The sequence below is a fragment of the Saccopteryx leptura genome, chromosome 8 (assembly GCF_036850995.1).
Source record: "Saccopteryx leptura isolate mSacLep1 chromosome 8, mSacLep1_pri_phased_curated, whole genome shotgun sequence".
Lineage (NCBI taxonomy): Eukaryota > Metazoa > Chordata > Mammalia > Chiroptera > Emballonuridae > Saccopteryx > Saccopteryx leptura.
The window spans coordinates 62,276,526-62,296,304 of NC_089510.1; positions in this window are offsets into that span (position 1 = coordinate 62,276,526).

The window sequence follows — 19,779 nt, forward strand, 5'->3', positions numbered from 1 at the left end:
TTCTCTAGTCTTTGTTCAGCCCATTTATACTGCTGTTTTTTGTTGTAGGTGCTCAGTTTTATGCTTGCTTCCAGGACTGGTCTGAAATCTTCCAGATGGCAGATATGTAGGGAAAGAGGATAAAGGGAGAAAATGCAGTTTATGTCTTCTTGTATTATTTGGGGGGATTTTTTTCCAAAAATTTTTGAAAGAATATGTAAAAATCCTGGAATATAACCTATCTAGATATGGGTGCAGACATAAGAAACAGTAGTTTTGTTTCTTCTAACATAACAAAAGCAACACTAAATATGATTACCCATTTTTGTCTTTCATCTAGTCTACGTCCTTCATAAAACTATTTCAAATATGTGAGAATCAATCACTTCATCTATAAACTAGGGGAAATAATGGCTTAAGTTTATTTAAGGATTAAGTTTGATTTCATTTTACATAGACACCAGTCTAAGCTCAGAGTTGAAACTATAGCAAGCACAACTTTCCAACCCACAGTAGATCCTGTGCTAATGATAGAAATGATACAGTTGTAACAAAGAGGTCAACGTGAGAAAAGGTAAATAAGTTAGACCAGCAAGCAGTTTCCTTTAAGAAATATCAGAGCAAAACAGTTGGAGATTAAACAATGCTTTCCTACATAACACAGAAATGAATCAAAAAAGAAATCACAGACATCATTTAAAATATGTTACATAAAAATAAAAACAACATATAAAATCATTTAAAGGGCTTAAGGGACAGAAATGCAATTTATTAAATGAAGGCAGCATTAGTATAATGAGCTGGAAAAGAGAAAGGACGTGATAAGGAGAAGGACAATGAAACTCCTGCAAGGAGAGTAAGATGACAAGAATTATTTTACAAAATTTTCTAGGAGGGGCAGGAATTTCACATTTACTGCATCTTCTCTTTCCCTACAAGAGCAAACTTGGATGAGAAAGAAAAAAAAACAAAACCACACAGAACTTAGAGATCTGTGAAACTCTTAATGTGAGTTTTCCATTACAGATTTCCTGAAATTTCACCTGCTTGTCAACATGGATATCAGTGCCTTTTCACATAAAGACCAGAGACTAAATTCATTTGCAACATGCCTGGCTTTTCCATTAACCATTGAAAACTATCACTGGAGAAAACAAACCTGACATTCAGTGAAGCCCATGATTGTTCTTCAATATGCACTTCGTGAGACATGATCTCAGCTAAGCTCAGCTCTTTTTTTCTGCACCTTCTTTCCAATGGAAAAGGCAGTTAACTGACACCGCAAACCTGAATAATCTATTTGTTCAAAAACACCTGGGGCCTCAAGCATCCTCGCTAACGCTAAAATGACTTTAAATGGCATGTGAGAAGTTCTTTCAAATTAAAATATCACGAGGGTGCAAAACATTTGAGCTTACCAATTTGAAGACTTTTTTTTTCTTTGCCATGCATTTATATGAGTATTTGAATTGTGGTGGTTTAATTATTACAAATTTTTGTCAAAGGCTGAGAAATAATTGTTGGAGAATATAAATGAACAGTATCCACACATTTAGTGGCCCTTCTGTTAGGCAAGTGATTTAATCTTTTAGTGTTTTGGTTAAATTATCTTTAAAAATGAAGACAGGCCCTAGCCGGGTAGGTCAGTTGGTTAGAGTGTCATCCTGGAAGCACCAGGGTTCCAGGTGTCATCCTCAGTCAGGGGACATGTGGGAAGAAACCAGTAAATGCATGTCTAAGTGGAACAACAAATGAATGCTAATCTCTCTTATTCTTTCTCCCTCCATTCCTCTTTGTCTCTCTGAAATCAATAAATAAAGTTTTTTAAAAATTTTAAATGAAGGTAAATTCTCATGGTTGAAACTTAAAGGTAAGAGTATAAACTAAATTATTTTTGTATCTATATGTTATATTTGAATATTTATACTACTGTTTCAGGAGAGAAAACTAGAGAAGATAAATATAAAAATAAACGATGTGATTTACTATTTTTGAGAGAGTTAATGACAGACATTAACTTGCTCCAGGCCACATAACTAATATCAGAGATCAAGGATTTAAACTCAGAATACAGTGCTATTCTCACTTCTGAAACTTTTACTTTCAAATTGGTCTTTAATTCAATCAGTTAAGAAGGGTTCTTTGATCTATAGCATCTCTGGCAGAGGCTGCTGTGTTTGTCCTCAATTAACGACTGCTCTACTGAGCCTGCCACTTAAACTCCAACCTTGACTCACACTAATTTTATCCTTGACACTCATGAAAAAAATACTGCCTAAAATTTATTTTCGAAGTATTTTAAGTCTATACATGACTTTTATCTTTAGTATATTAGATGACCATGATCATTGCACTATGAGAAATGCAAGAAAGACATTATCATTCCTTTTTCCCAAAGATTAAATGATTTCCCCCATGTTGCAAAGGAACCAAGTTTTCTGTCTTTAATTTTTCAGTGTTTTTCAATACCCCAGACTGCTACAGGGACACCAAGATAAATGACCTGCTACCACCACTCTGACATACAGCCTGTCTACCTCCACAGCTTGGCACAGATTACAAAAAAAATTGGCAGCCTGAAATACACAGTCCCTTCTCTAAAGCATACAAACATAATTATATAATAAATTATACACTCATTTAAAATCTCATTAAGATGTTTTGAAATAACTTGACTATTTTCAAATAATGTCAGTTGTAGCAGGGAAGGAGGAAGGAGAGAGAAGATAAGAATAACAGTCTTACTCTTGGGTTCTGAGCAGACAAACCAATCAAGGAAGAATGAGATGTATTTCTTCGTCCTTATCCCTCAAATGAAGCTAATCAAACTTGACTAATAATGTCATTTGCAAAGTGCATTGGTATAGAATAACAGACCTCAACAAAGGGAGTTCCAGAGGACAGAGGCGTGCCGCTTTGTGGCCGTTAAATAGGTTACTTGATTATGTAAAGGGCATTCACATTAATCATATCTCAGAGTAACTTTAATTTCATTTTCTAAATGCATTAAGATTCAGGTAGATTTTACTTTATTCTTTGAAATACAAAAAGTAAATTCCTAACAAATCCCTTTCAAATATATACTTGAAAAGATATGTTGTCTTTTAAATAAATTCCATTTTTTAATTAATTTCTATTATTATTTCAGAAAAGCTATATAGGCATTTATTATGAAACTAAAGTTGTCAAGGTCTTCTTTTTCATAAATTTTAACCTTCTCATGAGAGATACAATTATCTCCACACTAACATTGAAATAAAGTAAAAAATAATTTTGGTAGAGAAAAAGAATATGACTTTGTCCACAATCTGCCAGATTGCCCTGATTTCTTTCTTTTTGTTTTTAAAGATTTTATTTATTTATTTTAGAGAGAGGAGAGAGAGAGAAGTAGGGGAGGAGCAGGAAGCCTCAACTCATAGCAGTACATAGTTGCTTCTTGGATGTGTTTCGACTGTGCAAGCCCTGGGCTTTGAATCAGTGACCTCAGCATTCCAGGCCGATGCTTGATCCACTGCACTACCATTGGCCAGTCCAGATTTTCCTGATTGTTTATTTATTTATTTATTTCCTTTTCTTCCTTTGTTTCTTCCTTCCTCCCTCCCTTCCTTCCTCCCTCCCTCAGAGCAGGAGAGGCAGAGAGATTCCTGGGTGTGCTTCAAAGAGGTCCCCCTCCCCAGGGCAAGCCCCCTATGCAGCCATACTCTGCTCATCTGAGGCCTTGCTCACTTGCTTGCAATTGATCGATTTTTAGCATCTGAGTCAGAGACCACAGAGCCATCCTCAGCCCCTTCATAACTCACTGGAGCTAAGTCATGGGGGGGGGGGGGGCGGGAGAAGATGGGGGAGGGGTGGAGAAGCAGATGGTCGCTTCTCCTGTGTGCCCTGACCAGGAATTGGACCTGAGACATCCACACACGTGGTCAATGCTCTAACACTGAGCCAACCGTCCAGGCCCCAAATTTCCTGATTTCTAACGTGTGAATTATTATGGATCAAGTTTTCTAAAGCAGTGCACTCTTATGCACTCTTAACTAGTTTGTTGACAACAGAAGTTATATGAAACAAAATATAAATTTTCTCAAAAATGACATTTATTTATTATAGATATAAGACTTCTTGGAGTTAGGTCTCTGTTTTTTATCTCAATGCACTTTTAATATTTTATTCTATTAATTTGGAACTATAACAGAGTACTTTGATAGAGTTATGACACTTCTTGGTGAGCAATCCACAAATTCTCATTAGATGGATAAATAAGTCAATTAATGGATGAATAAAACCTTCTCAATTTTTTTTCTTTAAAGAAAAGTAACCTTGTGACTCAACGATTCATATAACATTTATTGTTTTGTGTTTTTCTTGTTATTGTTTTTGCTTTTCTAAATAAATAATAAAAGTTACTAAGAGATCTAGAGTCTGTATTTCAGTGAATAGACTCTAGAAGCATTTTAATCTTTCTGTTTTCTATTTCTAAAATTAGTAAGATTTAAAATATATTGCTTAAAGTCAACAAAAGACACTTTAGAAGTGTCAAAGACCATAAAGAATGAAGGCCCAAAAGGCACGGAGAATTACATGGTTCTTCTCTAGGTACCATAGCAACATGGAGAAACACTGTTGAAAACAGTGCCACACTTAACAATATCTTCAGATAGGAATCAACTTGTGTTATACAACATTTTAAAAAAGGAATCTGCTTTATTTTAAATCTCCATTATTCAGAGGCAGCTCTCTGAAAGCAGATGTTGCCCCTCAGCATTGTCTTTTATAATTCTTTAATTCTTTTAGCCTCAGAGCAGAAAATACATTATACTACCAATAATTTTAAGTAACCTGAAAGATCACACGTACTGAGGCCAGGGACGAAGACAAACTGCAGAACGGGAGGAACACAGCTTCCCATGTCAGCCTCTGTCACTGATCTATTGTCTATTAGACAACAGATACTTTAAACATTCTAGCCTCTCTTGCATCTGTAAATGAGGCAACCATATGTTTTCTTGACTCTGTTTTCTCTCCTTAAAGAAATTTTCCTGGCCAACCAAAGACATAGGTTCAAGTCAAAGCCATATCTAAGTTCTAGTATCCTAGACAAATTGTATTTTAAGGTAGATATACATAGTCCTAAATTATAAAATTCTGGGATTGAATTAGGTTCTTTTTCAGGTCTCAGATTTTATGCATCAATAAATTAGAAATGAAATATTTTGAGAGCTACTGAAAAGCATATATAAAGAAGCCATAGTTACAAATTTAAAAAAAAATTGATGACTCTTAAAGACCTTAGATCAGGGGTCTCAAACTCAACTCAGCATGTGGGCCGCAGAGCAAGATCACAGCCATTCGGTGGGCCGCAATAGGTCTACAAAAGGCAACTGTTACGCAACACTTTTCTCACTGCAGTTGAAAACAAAAAAAAAATCAGTACAACAAGCACAATTGTACATGCAGTTTACTCAGTGTCACAAAATGACCAGAAACTGTAGTTCGCATCACAACTGCTGTTAACTAAGCTAATATCTAGCTAGGATGCTAGAGAAATAAAAAATACAAGTAGGCCCCTAGGCTTACTTAATTTTATCCAAAATATTTTGAACTTCATGGATTAGTCTGCGGGCCGCACAAAATTGTTCGGCGGGCCGCGAGTTTGAGACCCCTGCCTTAGATGATCTTAAAACTACTATAGAATTTACGTAATAAGATTTGAAATTTGTCTTCTATGATTATTTCTTTATATCATTTTTCCCAAATGGAGAGGTCTTTTTATAAGGAGAGTTAGAATCTCGTATTATCAATAACTTTTCCAACAAAACTGGGTTTATGTACTTTTAATAAAGCACAATAGTTGGTAAATATGTTTAAAGACAATAAAAACTCAAAATTTTATGTAGCAGAATTTTCTGAGTTTTCTTAAGGAAAGAATGATTTCTCCAGGACAGAGCCTTATTGAAGTACTCAAGGGCCCCATGCTTTTACAGCTTGGGAAAGGAAAATCTACGTTAATAGTCTCACATCTATGGCCAGATTTAGCAGTTGGGTAACAATGAATTTGAGTACTCACCTTTTATAGACAAAGCTTGATAAAATTTCCCATCAGCTGTTTTTCTTTTATCATAAATCATGCTGACATTTTCAGAAATGGTTGTATTTCATTTATTAATTTTTATCTTTTTGTAGGACATTTGTAGTTTGCCTAGTCATTACATGTTTTTTTCCTATTTCTCTACTGAAAAATCATTAAATTGTTTTGGGGAGTTTGTAAAGTGATTATATGCATACATTTATTCAAGTAAGTATTTTTGGATGTATTGTCTTAAATTAGAAGAATTGAATCAAGCTTCACCAACTATCCTCTGAACACATTTAATTTTACTTATTGACACTAAAAAATAACTATATATCATTTGTTATATTTCATATAATGACTATTTCATGTCCTTTGCTCTCAAGAGGCTTACATAAGTATAAGAAATGGAGATCAATTTTATAAGGGTGAAATAAACAGAATGTCATAAAAATCAAAGGCAGGGATGGGTATATTCTACTATTTATAAATCACTATAGTGTGGAATATTGTAAAGGAATTTGTCTTCCACACTATTTGTTCAACTTCATTTCTATAATAGTTTTAGGATATGCTAGTTAGCTGAATAGAGGGTGGGTTTATCATTTGAATGATAAGTTCATATTTTGATCACTAACTTTTCTAACAGTAGGTAGCATAGAAAAAAAAGGGCATAGCTTTAAGCTTGGCCATATTAAAAAAGAGAAATGCCTGTGCAGAGACAGCAGTCCTGGGCTAGGTGTTAGGACACTCGGATTTTGGTTCACATCTGGCAATAGGTAAATATTGGGCAAGTCGCTCAACTCTGGAAGATCAGTGACAGTTTATAATTTATAAAAAAGTCCTACTGAGATTATTTTAAATACATATAAACCTCTATTAAAATATCTTACATCATTATATTTATGTAAATAGATCCATACCCTAAATATAATAAATAATATAATCTATAAATAACATATTTATATACAATTAATATAAATAATATTCATTAATACAATTATGCATACCAAGCAAATACAATTCAACATGCTTAGTATTATAAAAATTTTACACAAAACAATATCAATAACTTTTACAGTGGATAAGAGAACTTCACATAAGTTGAACCATGCTAAGGATCATTACCCAATGTGAACTGTGGGTCAAAAGTTTCTGGCAAGAGGAATTAATAATGAACTTCTCCCCACAAAATCTCATCTGCAACACCATCTATTTGGAAGAAACGTATCTCCAGAAAAGAAAGAGACTGGACTCTGACAGTCTGAACAGTAAGGCTAACCCCTAGGACTAATTTCTTTCTGAGCCCTACTTACCACCATTAAGTTTTAAGGATATTCACACATGGCTGATATGTTAGAGCCCTAAAGTAGTCAAATGCAAGGTGGGACAACAGAGCAGGGAGTATTTTCTGTAGGAAAAGGGCATGGCTAGTCAGCACCAAGCAGAAAGATCATGAGTTTAGGGGAGTTCTGATAGAGAAATAATTTCTGTCCCAGACACACATGCAGCCTGTGTTCCCTAAGGAATAATAGGGGTGTGTGTGTGTGTGTGTGTGTGTGTGTGTGTGTGTGTGTGTGTGACTTGAAAGACATAGTGTTCAAGCACTTGCTCAAGCTTTGCTGGAGGACATTCAGAAAGAATAAATGGTAAAATGTTCTCCTCTTGTCACAAAAGCAATGTTGGCTTCAGGGAACTGAGAAAGTAAGCAGCAGAAGTCAGAATGAGGGGCAATGCATTCTCAGAACTGCTGAAATCATGTGTGGGCAATCCATCTGTGTCAGAGGCTTCGCTGCCAAACTCACAATCATCAGAGGAGGAGAGTTCCCAATCCACCGGCAGGTAGCAGTAGCAGTGAGAGATGACCAAGACTGATATAAGCACTCTGGACTTTCATGGAACATTTATGTACCAAGGAGAAATCTGTGAAATACTGGATTTCCTGCAAGTAAAGTACATACTTGAAAACTCAGACACAGTGAAGTGGACATTAATATAAGTAGGGCTGCATTAGTACTAGCAAAGAATGATAGATTCAAATTATATAGAGACACTAAGAGTAAATGGAAAATGGAAATAATAATTATATCTTAGACCTGTAAAGTGGCATTAGGTGGGGCTGGTATTGGCCCAAAAATTGAAAGCGGAGACATTTTGCTGCAGTGGAAGCAAAAAAAATCCCAAAAGCCCAAATCCTGATTTCTTTGAGTTCCCTATCAGAGATTAAACTATGGGCACATGACCTTTTGTATTGATTCAACTCTAGACTCAAAAACTAATTTTATAAAACAGATAGAAATGAGGGAGATGTATTTAGTTTGAAGGCTTAAATAAGCAAAGCCATGGAAGTGAAAAGCGAAAAGGACATTTGGCAATATCACAACTCATGCGGTAGAATGGGGTTAGAGAGTGTGCTACTGGTATCTATGGATAGAAGCTAGGGATAATGCCAAACATCCTACAATACATAGACAGTCCCCTGTAACAAGCAGTTGTCTGGCGCCAAATATCAGTAGTAATGAGTTGAAAAACCTTGCTCTAATATATTCCCTACTATTGGTGTAATATGTATTTTATCAGTGAGAGTAGTTTTAACAATTGCACTTTGGGTCCTGACAGGTTGGCTCAATGGATAGAGCATTGTCCCAGGTTCAATCCCTGGTCAGGGCACACATGAGAAGTAACCAGACCTCTTGCTTTTTTCCCCCTCCCTCTTCCCCTTATCTCTCCTCTTCTCTCTCAGTCAGTGGCTCAATTGGTTCTAGCATTGGCCCCAGATGGGGTTGCCAGGTGGATCCCACTGGGGAAAATTGTAGGAGTTTATCTCTCTAGCTCCCCTCCTTCCACTTAAAATGGAAAACAAACAAAAAAGAATTGCACTTCTGTGTGCCAGGGCTCTTTGTGTACTGCCTACACGGGTGATGGGCTCATTAATGCTAGCCGGTGGTGACTCCTCATCATCCAGCTTTAAGATCCCATACCCATGTTTGATTTCACTGATCATATCTGATACCAACTGTGGCAGCTTGGGTTCCGTGGGAAGTGGGCTCTAACACAGAGTAGTGTGCAAGAAGTTTATTAAAAGTGTTCTTGAGATCAACCGCTATGGAAGTATGGGAAGGAAGCAGAATTGGGCAGAGAAAAAGGTTGTTCTTTGATAGGCTCAACAGATGCTTCAGACAAAATGCATGTAGTTCTAAAACTGGGATGACTGTTCAGAGTTTTCTTGAGATGGGGTGGGAGGAGCAGACCTATATATATACCGATGTCAATCAGTTATTAAAAACATGCTGCTGGAAGAAAAGCTCATGACCTTGGGCTAGGTGATTTTCTTCAGCAAACAAAACCACTTTAATGGGAGAACAATTAAAGACTTCAGGCAGTATTTTCAGAAGTTGAGGAAGTGAGTTAAATTTTCTCAAAGGGACATTTGGGCTGTAAATCACGGCATCATTGTCTTAGGTACATTAGTAAGTAATAATATTCTTTTCCTATTAGCTTGTTTAAAGACAATTAAAATTTAAAATAAAAACAGGGATGCTCTGGTCACATACCCTTGATTGTTTTCTTTAGTCTTTGTCTTTTTAAAGTAAGAATGTAGTTCAACAATTCCTGCATTATATTTACTCTCCTGTCTCTTTCTCAGGCGAGGAATGCTGATTAAACTCACATATATATTTCTACCTTTGAACATTCTTCCATATCTCCAACTGCATTGAATCTTTTTATACTGGTAGGAGAAAGAAAGAGTATCCCTTGACCTTCAGAAGCTGGCTTGGCATTCACAATTAGCCATGTTATTCTCCTATTAAACATGAACAATTTTACAGAAACCAACTCCAGAGAAGGTTACATAAGATTATTATAAAATGAGAAAAAGCAAGGGTATTTCATAATTATGTATAAGCACAAGCAAAAATGAGGTCACTGTTTTACCCACAAAATAACAAACTCTTTCTTTCTTGGCCTAAATTAATGAATGACTATTGCTTCCTTAGCAATTACAATTTTATCATCATTCTAGTCATTTTTTCTATATAGATAGGATTTAAAAAGAAGTGCAATTATGAATTGTACTGCCGTTTATTTATTTATTTATTTATTTATTTATTTATTTTTTGTATTTTTCTGAAGCTGGAAATGGGGGGGGGGGGGGTCAGACAGACTCCGGCATGTGCCTGACCGGGATTCACCCGGCATGCCCACCAGGGGGCGATGCTCTGCCCATCTGGGGCATCGCTCTGTTGCAACCAGGGCCATTCTAGCACCTGAGGCAGAGGCTATGGAGCCATCCTCGGCACCCGGGCCAACTTTGCTCCGATGGAGCCTTGGCTGCGGGAGGGGAAGAGAGAGACAGAGAGGAAGGAGAGGGGGAGGGGTGGAGAAGCAGATGGGTGCTTCTCCTGTGTGCCCTGGCTGGGAATCGAACCCGGGACTCCCACACGCCAGGCTGACTCTCTACCACTGAGCCAACCGGTCAGGGTTTGTCCTGCCTTTTAAAACCCTTACTTCTTCTAACTATCCCCCAAGTCCTGCCCTACATCAAAATCTAAATCTTATATTTAAAAAAAAAATTATTACTGTCTGAAGAGACACCAGGAGTCCTTATGATGTGTTTTTTACTTCATTGTAATGAGTAATAAAACCAGCTTATTTAAGAGAGATATTTCTCTGGTACTGTTTGGTTCAAGAGCATTGACAGTGAATAGTTTTGTTATACCCAGAGATGCCAAAACCTAAACTGATAATATGAGCCTTTAAGAAGAAGGACATTTGTATGACAGAAAGAGCACTGATACTAAATTCAGAAAATCTGGCTTTACATCTGTCTTATATTTATTAGCTTAAATAAAGTTGGCAAGTTATTAGTTTTCTTTAATCATTAAATTTATAATCTGTTTAGAGGCATAATATTACATGATAAATTAAAAATATGGCTTATCTATTAATTTAATGAATACTTATTGTGTTTACTACATGTCAAATTTTGTGCTAAACACCTGAGATAAAATGGAGGACAAACCAGACATGAACTTGTCCTAACAAAGATTAAAATCTAATGGATAAGAAAGACATTACTGAAAAAAATCACTAAACACACATGCAAAATTGCAGTGTGCAAGGTGGTAGGATCCAAGTTACCTAAATAATAGGGAGGCAGGGTCTAGGTGACCTTGTTAAAAATATTGACTTGTAGCCTAATAACAAACTTCTAGGAATTTCTAGGCGTTATGAGTACATGGTATGTATTCAATAAATGTTTCATTCATTTTATGCCATATGTGCTTTCTAATTTAATTTGTGATACAACACATTCTTCAGAATTTCTGGAATATATGCAGAAGATTTGATAATTGGACAGTAATGTTAACCTTTAAGAACATTATTTGATGTTCTTCATGAGTCTTTGGAAGAACTTATGTCCTACATGGACACTTTAGTGTAGCTCAGCCAGAAGACTCAGTAGCTGCAGTCTGCATATGTTCAAAAGAAATTGTTTTTCTATCTATTCATATCCATGGTTTAGAACAATAAAATGGAATGTAACAATGTTAGAGAATCTTTGGAACATTTTTTTCCTTTCAATCTGATTCCCAATTTTATTGTTGGAATATTCTATCAAAATACTCTAAATTTGGCCCTGGCCGGTTGGCTCAGCGGTAGAGCGTCGGCCTGGCGTGCGGGGGACCTGGGTTCGATTCCCGGCCAGGGCACATAGGAGAAGCACCCATTTGCTTCTCCACTCCCCCCCTTCCTCTCTGTCTCTCTCTTCCCCTCCCGCAGCCAAGGCTCCATTGGAGCAAAGATGGCCCGGGCGCTGGGGATGGCTCCTTGGCCTCTGCCCCAGGCGCTAGAGTGGCTCTGGTCACGGCAGAGCGACGCCCCAGAGGGGAAGAGCATTGCCCCCTGGTGGGCAGAGCATCGCCCCTGGTGGGCGTGCCGGGTGGATCCCGGTCAGGTGCATGCGGGAGTCTGTCTGTCTCTCCCCGTTTCCAGCTTCAGAAAAATACAAAAAAAAAAAAATCAAAATACTCTAAATTTGGCCCTGGCCGGTTGGCTCAGTGGTAGAGAATTGGCCTGGCGTGCGGAAGTCCCGGGTTCGATTCCCGGCCAGGGTACACAGGAGAAGTGCCCATCTGCTTCTCCACCACTCCCCCTCTCCCTCCTCTCTGTCTCTCTCTTCCCCTCCCGCAGCCAAGGCTCCATTGGAACAAGGTTTGCCCAGGTGCTGAGGATGGCTCTGTGGCCTCTGCCTCAGGCGCTAAAATGGCTCTGGTTGCAACAGAGCAACGCCCCAGATGGGCAGAGCGTCGCCCCCTGGTGGGCATGCCGGGTGGATCCCGGTCGGGCACATACGGGAGTCTGTCTGACTGCCTCCCCGTTTCCAACTTCAGAAAAATACAAAAAAAAAAAAAAATTAAAAAAATACTCTAAATTTGTTTGAAAATCGAGCTTAGCATTCTACCACTGATGCCTTTCTGGAAAAAAATAAACTGAAGTTTAATTTGTACTTCAGATTCTTCCCTATTCTAGTAACACAAAGCTTTGAAATGTCACCACATAAAATGGCTGAAAAATCTTAACAATGACATAACTAGACATTCTCCATACAGAGAAGAAAGGTGTGGTTGGCACTTCACCACATTTTTTTTTATTACTTTACTATCTTCACTATTTTTCTTCATTTCAACTTTGGCATGTTCAGAGAGAATCATGTAATTCATGTTGATCCCCCCATTCCCTTCCATAGCTAATTCTGTCTGATATAGTAGCATGACTTTTTACAACTTGTATTCCCAGGATCATAAATGTACTGTTATGCAGGAAAGGTTTAACTGTGTTAGAGCTGGATGCTCTTACTGTGATGGTTAGATTCAGTGAATACTTTCAAGGTTTGAGCTCCTTGGATCAAGGAGTTACAAGTTAGGGATGGAGATGGGGATAAGCTGAGAAATGGCAGGTAAAAATCAAATGAAATTTTAAAAATTTAAGGTTATTATCTTATGTTTCTAGGAATACTCAGATATCTTAATCCAGCTAATATAAATCAGTCTTTGCATAAATTTAATTTGTCTCTTTATAATAGTTATTTTATCTCTACTAAACCTGTGCAGTTAGACATTTGAAAATGTTTGCAAAGTAAAATTCCAGTTCTGTCTAGAAACCACCCCAGTCTCTCCGGGGATGTGCTTTACTACTCAAAATTTTGGCCGTAGGCCATCCACTTTTGACATGCTTGCTAATCTACCTTGGTGTACTGGTAGGCAAGACTTGCTTTCCCTCTACAGAATCAGTTCTTTAAATGCTGGGACTGTGCCTTAAAAACAAATCTCTGGGTTCAATTAAATTAAAGCAGAAGCCAGGTTCTCATCTGAGTATTCAAGTTCTGTGAATAATTTCCTTTGAGGCTCTCAGAGGTTCATTGAATATATCAGTTATGTCTCTTCTTTGCAGGCAAAAGAAATTAAATATGACTAATGTAAGCTGAAAAAGGAAATGACAAAATGATATTTTATAGCTCCAGGAAGACTGGAGATTTAGCGTTAGAAGGTATGAAGCCAAAACAAGCCTGAAATCATGTCACAGAATGATTACCATGAGTATACTGTGAGAGACCACAGATTCTAATATTAACACCATCAATACTGGACTCTTGATTTATTTTCACCAGAATGCCTCCCTTGCAAAGAATAGATTCTTTATCTGTTTTATAAAATTAGTTTTTGAGTCTAGAGTTGGATCAATACAAAAGATCGTGTGCCCATAGTTTAATCTCTTTAATAGGGAGCTCGAAGGAATCAGGATTTGGGATTTTTTTTTTCCTGCTTCTATGGCAGCAAAATGTCTCTGCTTAGTAAGAGGGAGGATCACACAGAATAAAGATATAATTCTGGGTGGCAGATAATAATAATAAATATCAATTTTAGACATTCTTTTCAATTGCCCAAATTCAACATACATTCTTCTTTTTCCAAAATAATAAAAATAGTTCATCAAGTATAACGCATCTACACCTTATTTAACACATAATACAATTCTGCTCTGGCACCTAAATTTTTTTTTTACTTAGAATATGTTTGACTGTTTGCAACAAAAAATAAAACTAAATTGGTGAAAACTAAAATATTTATAAACTTAAGAATATTAAGTCTGGGGATAAAGCTGTTTGTTAATTCAGTAACAAAATGATGCCAGGTAGAAAGAGAGGGGCAAAGAGAGAGGAGGGAGACAGTTTTATCTCGCTATCTTCTCATCTGTTATTATTGGGAAAATTATTTTCCAGAACATTCTAACAGACTTTCTTTTCTAAATAACTGACCAGAGATATGTTTTCTGCACATATCTAAACTAATCACTGTCCAAGAAAATTGGATTATAAAGATTGGTTTAGATTACAATAACCTGTTGGGCCAGCAGATGGTTCATCTTTCCTGAGCATATTGTTATTTGATAGCAAAAAGGTCAGAATTCAAACATTAGAATTGCCTCTTTGTGTGTAGTCAGCATTTGCTACATTTGACCTTTAATTTTATAACTTTCTGAATTTATAAAAGATAGAGAGTTTGTTTAAATTATTTCTAAACTTTCTATTTTTTTCCTTTTTAGGTGAGAGGAGAGGAGATAGTACGGCAATCTCCCTGGCAACCTGGCAACCCAGTCTAGGGTCAATGCTTGAATAACTGAGCTGTTCTTAGAGCCTGAGACTGAGCTATCTTCAGTGCTTGGGGACACGCTTGATCCAATTGAGCTGGCTTCAGGCAGGAAAGAGGAAGAAAAGGGGAGAAGGAAAGGTGAGAAGCAGATTGTCACTTCTCTGGTGTGTCTTGACTGGGAATAGAACCTGGGACATCCATATGCTGGGTCAATGCTCTATCCACTGAGCCACTGGCCAGGGCCTCTAAATGATCAAAATTGCTCATTTAAATACTTTTATTAAAAAAAAAACATGAATATTCTCTTTAAAGGTCATTAAAACTTAATGAGGGAAGCAAACATATAACTAAATAAAGGCTGAATTAATTACATACTTTGTATAGATACACATTATAACAGAATCACACCAGTAAGGTATATTAAGTGCTTATATGTAGTAATTACTCAACAAATATGAACTCAAAGTGAAAATTTATAGACAGAATATATTTCATTAAGGATATAGTATGAAAATCTTATAGAACACTGAAAATCATTGACTTGTTTGGGTTTGAAAGGATGTGTTTTTGTCTTCCATATTTTGAATTTATAGAGTAACAGATGACAAAAAGGATTTAACTTTTTGGCTGCAAGTCTTCTCCATAAAGTTTATATTCACACACATAAAAAAATCTAACCCATGTTGCAAACTGTTTATAATATTTTTACCTTTATAGAGTTATATTATACTTTATATTAGAGTATCAAAAGTTTGGTTTAATTTCAAAATAATGACTTCATTCCTTACAAGTTTTTTAGAAGACTTTAGAATTTGCAAACACTGCATTTTCATTCTTTCTGTTCACTCTCTCATGTATTCTTAAATACCACATTGTTAGGTTGATAGGTAAATTTTTATTTCTTTTCTTTCTTTCTTTTTTATTTTTTATTTATTTTTATTTTTTATTATTAAATTTAATGCAGTAACATTGATAAATCAGGGTACATATGTTGAGAGAAAATATCTCCAGATTATTTTGACATTTGATTGTGCTGTATACTCCTCCCCCAAAATCAAATTGTCTTCTGTCACCTTTTATCTGGTTTTCTTTGTGCCCCTCCTCTCCCCCACCCCCTCTATCCTTCCTCATCCCATCTCCCCTCCCCCCACCACCTGACCCCCGTTGCCATCACATTCTTGTTCATGTCTCTGAGTCTCATTTTTATGTCCCATCTATGTATGGATTCATATAGTTCTTAGTTTTTTCTGATTTATTTATTTCACTCCACATAATGTTATCAAGGTCCATCCATGTTATTGTAAATGTTCCGATGTCATCATTTCTTATGGCTGAGTAGTATTCCATAGTATATATGTACCAAAGCTTTTTAATCCACTCGTCCTCTGACGGACACTTGGGCTGTTTCCAGATCTTCGCTATTGTGAACAATGCTGCCACAAACATGGGGGTGCATTTCTCCTTTTCGAGCCGTTCTATGGTGTTCTTGGGGTATATTCCTAAAAGTGGGATAGCTGGGTCAAAAGGCAGTTCGATTTTCAGTTTTTTGAGGAATCTTCATACTGTTTTCCACAGTGGCTGCACCAGTCTGCATTCCCACCAGCAGTGCAGGAGGGTTCCCTTTTCTCCATATCCTTGCCAGCACTTATTCTGTGTTGTTTTTTTGATGAGCGCCATTCTGGCTGGTGTGAGGTGATATCTCATTGTGGTTTTAATTTGCATTTCTCTAATGATTAGTGATGTTGAGCATTTTTTCATATGCCTACTGGCCATCTGTATGTCCTCTTTGGAGAAGTGTCTATTCATTTCTTTTTCCCATTTTTGGATTGGATTGTTTGTCTTCCTGGTATTGAGATTTACAAGTTCTTTATAAATTTTGGTTATTAACCCCTTATCAGCCGTATTGTCAAATATGTTCTCCCGTTGTGTAGTTTGTCTTTTTATTCTGTTCTTATTGTCTTTAGCTGTGCAAAAGCTTTTTAGTTTGATATAGTCCCATTTGTTTATCCTGTCTTTTGTTTCACTTCCCCGTGGAGATAAATCAGCAAATATATTGCTCCAAGAGATGTCCGAGAGCTTAATGCCTATGTTTTCTTCTAAGATGCTTATGGTTTCACAGCCTACATTTAAGTCTTTTATCCATTTTGAGTTTATTTTTGTGAGTGGTGTAAGCTGGTGATCTACCTTCATTTTTTTTTTGCAGGTAGCTGTCAAATTTTCCCAACACCATTTGTTAAAGAGGCTGTCTTTACTCCGTTGTATTTCCTTACCTCCTTTGTCAAATATCAGTTGTCCATAGAGCTGTGAGTTTATTTCTGGGTTCTCTGTTCTGTTCCATTGATCTATATGCCTGTTCTTATGCCAGTACCAGGCTGTTTTGAGTACAATGGCCTTGTAGTATAACTTGATATCAGGAAGTGTGATACCTCCCACTTTATTCTTCTTTTTTAAAATTGCTGAGGCTATTCGTGTTCTTTTTTGGTTCCATATAAATTTTTGGAATATGTGATCTATATCTTTGAAGTATGTCATTGGTATTTTAATTGGTATTGCGTTGAATTTATAGATTGCTTTGGGTAATATAGACATTTTAATGATGTTTATTCTTCCTAACCATGAGCACAGCATATGCTTCCACTGGTTTGTATCTTCCTTGATTTCTTTTATCAATGCTTTGTAATTTTCCAAGTACAAGTCTTTAGTCTCCTTGGTTAAGTTTACTCCTAGGTACTTTATTTTTTTTGTTGTAATAGTGAAGGGGATTGTTTTCTTAATTTCTCTTTCTGACTGTTCATTGTTGGCATATAAAAATGCCTCTGATTTCTGAGTATTGATTTTATATCCTGCCACTTTGCTGAATTCATTTATCAGGTCCAGTAGTTTTTTGATTGAGACTTTAGGGTTTTCTATATACAATATCATATCATCTGCAAATAATGATAGTTTTACTTCTTTTACAATTTGAATGCCTTTTATTTCTTCTTCTTGTCTGATTGCTGTGGCTAGGACTTCCAGGACTATGTTGAATAAGAGTGGTGAAAGGGGGCACCCCTGCCTTGTTCTTGATCTTAAGAGGATTGCTTTTAATTTTTGCCCATTGAGTATGATGTTGGCTGTGGGATTGTCATAGATGGCCTTTATCATGTTGAGGTATGTTTCCTGTATTCCTACTTTGCTGAGAGTTTTGATCATAAATGGGTGCTGGATTTTATCAAAACCTTTTTCTTCATCTATTGAAATTATCATATGGTTTTTCTCCTTCTTTTTGTTTATGTGATGAATCACATTGATTGATTTACGTATACTGTACCAGCCTTGCCTCCCCAGAATAAATCCCACTTGATCATAGTGTATGATTTTTACCATATATTGTTGGATCTATATTGCTAATATTTTGTTGAGGATTTTAGCATCTATATTCATCAGAGATATTAACCTATAATTTTCTTTCTTTGTGTTGTCTTTGCCTGGTTTTGGAATCAGAGTTATGCTCGCCTTATAAAAGGAGCTTGGAAGTCTTCTTTCCTCTTGAATTTTTTGAAATAGCTTGAGAAGGATAGGAGTTAGTTCTTCTTTGAATATTTGGTAGAATTCACTTGTGAAGCCATCAGGCCCAGGACTTTTCTTTGTTGGGAGTTTTTTGATAACTGTTTCAATCTCATTTTGAGTAATCGGTCTGTTTAGGTTTTCTGATTCTTCCAGATTGATTTTTGGAAGATTGTATGTTTCAAGGAATTTGTCCATTTCATCTAGGTTGTCTAGTTTTTTGGCATACAGTTATTCATATTATTTTCTTACAATATTTTGTATTTCTGTTGTGTCAGTTGTTATTTCTCCCCTTTCATTTCTAATTTTATTTATTTGAGTCCTCTCTCTCTTTTTCTGGTGATTCTAGTTAAAAGTTCATCAATCTTGTTTACCTTTTCAAAGAACCAGCTCCTAGTTTCATTGATCCTCTGTATTGTTTCTTTAGCCTCTGTCATTTATTTCTGCTCTGATCTTTATTATTTCCTTCCTTCTACTACATTTGGACTTTACTTGCTGTTCTTTTTCTAGTTCTTTTAGATGCAGGGTTAAGTTGTTTATTTGAGATTTTTCTAGTTTCTTAAAGTGTGCCTGTAGTGCTATGAACTTTCCTCTCAGTACTGCTTTTGCTGTGTCCCATAAATTTTGAGTTGTTGTATGCTCATTGTCATTCGTTTCTAGGAATTTCTTTATTTCTTCTTTGATCTCATTTTTAATCCATTCATTATTTAACAACCTGCTATTTAGTTTCCATGTGTTTGAGAATTTTTGAGCTTTTCTGTTGTGGTTCATTTCTAGTTTCATGCCGTTGTGATCAGAGAAAGTGCTTGATATGATTTCAATCTTCTTAAATTTGTTGAGACCACTTTTGTGCCCTAACATGTGGTCTATCCTAGAAAATGTACCATGAGCACTTGAAAAGAATGTATATTTTGCTGCTTTAGGGTGAAAGGTTCTGAAGATATCTATTAAATTGAATTGATCTAGTGTGTCCAATAAATCTGCTGTTTCTTTGTTAATTTTCTTTCTTCAGGATCTATCTAGTGATGTTAGTGGGGTATTAAAATCCCCTACTATTATAGTATTGCTGTTGATCTTGCCCTTTAAATCCATCAAAATCTGCTTTATATATTTAGGTGCTCCTATATTAGGTGCATAGATATTTATAATAGTTATATCTTCCTGTTGGATTGCTCCCTTTATCATTATGTAGTGGCCTTCTTTATCTCTTACTATATCCTTTGTTTTAAAGTCCAATTTATCTGATATAAGTATTGCTACCCCAGCTTTTTTTTCATTTCCATTTGCATGAAATGTTTTTTTCCATCCTTTTACCTTCAATCTATGTGTGTCTTTTGTTCTAAGGTGTGTCTCTTGTAGACAGCATATGTACGGGTCCTGTTTTCTTATCCACGCAGCTACCCTATGTCTTTTGATTGGATCATTTAATTCATTTACATTTAAGGTTATTATTGATATGTAGTTGTTTATTGCCATTTTATTCTTTAAAGCTGTATTCCTTTTTTGCTATATTCTTTTTCCACTTTGATCTGTTTA